This window comes from Fopius arisanus, unplaced genomic scaffold (genome assembly GCF_000806365.1).
Source record: "Fopius arisanus strain USDA-PBARC FA_bdor unplaced genomic scaffold, ASM80636v1 scaffold00084, whole genome shotgun sequence".
In the NCBI taxonomy this organism is placed as follows: Eukaryota; Metazoa; Arthropoda; class Insecta; order Hymenoptera; family Braconidae; genus Fopius; species Fopius arisanus.
The window spans coordinates 202,009-204,120 of record NW_011887823.1 but is presented as its reverse complement, the minus strand read 5'-3'; positions in this window follow the sequence as shown (position 1 = coordinate 204,120).

The window sequence follows — 2,112 nt, the reverse complement described above, 5'->3', positions numbered from 1 at the left end:
AGAAACACCCCAATACAGGCGTTCGAGAGTGCGAAAGCAGACTGTCGTGCGTCTTCATCCAGCGACTGCAGCATCATGGTGGTGGACTGCTTGGTCGCCATGGTGTCATCGAAGACAAGTGCAGACGGAAGTGGCCGAAAGGCCACAACCATGGACTTTTTTTGGGGGGCTGCTGTGAGTAGAGTACCAGCGTGGTTCCAACCACCTGGCACTATGTATCAGCAAAGGAACCGTAGAGAACCTGGCGCACATCGCCGGCAGTGGTAGATGCCCAGTGTTCAAAACTGCTATGGAGAAGATGCCTAACAGCAGGAGATGAGAGTTTTGCAAATATACCTCGACCACTGCGTAGCCGCACATGATCTCCTTACGCAAACAGTACGAGAGCTGGAGCTATCTCACCTGGTATGTATCGCAGAGTCATACCTCCATGTGGACACTCAACCATGGGTTTTAGACGCGTCCCGGAGAACTGCCATCTGGGAAAGGGAAGAAACCTTTTAAGAGTATGAACGATTTGAAGGAGCAGGGCTTCGTGCCGGCTAGACTAGCTGGGATCTACGTCTACAGCTGCTATGGCCTGCTGAGACTCTCCATCGAGGAATTCACAGAGTTCCTGGGTCGACTCTACACAGACGTGATGCAATATACCCCCGCGGTCATCGCGGGGGGCTTTAACGCCGGGGCGGTCAACTGGCGAGGCCGGGAGACGAACAGTAGAGATCTGTACTGCAGGGAATAGCATCACTCGGTCTGGTCCTCCTCAACAGTGGAGAAGAACCTACTTTCTTCGGAGAGGAGGTAAGCTCCATCGTGGACCTAACTTTCGTGAATGGCAATCTCGCAAGAGGGAACTACTCATGGGAGGTTAGCGAAGCATATACGGCTAGTGATGCTATTCCCAACCAGACGGAGTTGTGGGCTAAGGCCTGTGATGAGAACCGCAATTGGATCGAAGGGGAGTTCATTCGACCCCGACGTTTTCTCGGTGGCGCTAGACGAGGTCGGTGCCACCGGGAAAGTGGAGGATATCATGGGGAGATTCGTGAGAGCATGCGACGCTACCATGCCAAGGAAGCGAGCAGCTAGTCGTCCACCTAGATGTCCACCAGTTCAGTGGTGGAATGAAGTGCTGTGCCGAAATCGCACTCCTGCATTAGGAGTCCAACGCGGTCATCCACTTTGTCATTCTGGAGAATGCCCACAAGGTGGTGCAACCCAACCTTGGAAAGGCAATAAAGCGGAGCGAAACCCGAGTATGGAAAAACGTGTTAGCCCAGGTCGAGGATGGCCCACGGGGCTGGCCGTACACGGTGGGTATGGCGCGGCTCAAATGCCAGCCGATGTCACCCCCCACGTATCCTGTCTCACTGGAGGCAATCCTTTCGGTGCTCTTCTCCCGACAGACTGAGTTTCGGCGAACCAGTAGACAAGCGAAGCATCAGCACATTCCACCTGTCAAAAGGAGGAAATGATGGAGGCATGTGACAGAGTTGAGAACACCAAGCCCCTGGCTCCGATGGAATCCCGAACCCTGCACTGAAGGCAGCCATTCGGCCGCTGCCGGATCTCTCCATAGAAGTCTATAATGACTGCCCCAGGGAGGGCACGTTCTCGGCTGTATGGAAGCGGCAGAGGATCGTGTTACTCCCGAAAGGAAAAAAGTGAATGGACGAACTTTCATCTTCTCGTTCCTCCTCAGGAAAATCGAGGCCATCGTGCACCCGCTGCTGGTCGAAAACCAGTATGGATTCAGAAGAAGCAGATCGATCCTTGGGGCCATTGATCTGGTTGTGCACACAACCAATGAAGCGATCTCATGGACGAGATGACACAGGCTAGCTTTTAGTTACTCTAATACAGAAGATTGGGAACGTGAATATGGCCGACTACAAAACATTATTCGAAAGCAAAAAGAAGTAGATAATACTAAGGAGGCTCGTCGTTGGGGAAATTACCGATAAAATGCGATGACGGTAAAAAAATGGGGCAGGGAATAAACTGGGGCACTCACTAAGGTGATGGCGTCCTCTCATCACTCGCCTTTCTTTCTCCTCTGTTCTTCCGAGAATCCTTTCCTCTCTCTCTCTCTCTCTCTCTCTCTCTCTCTCT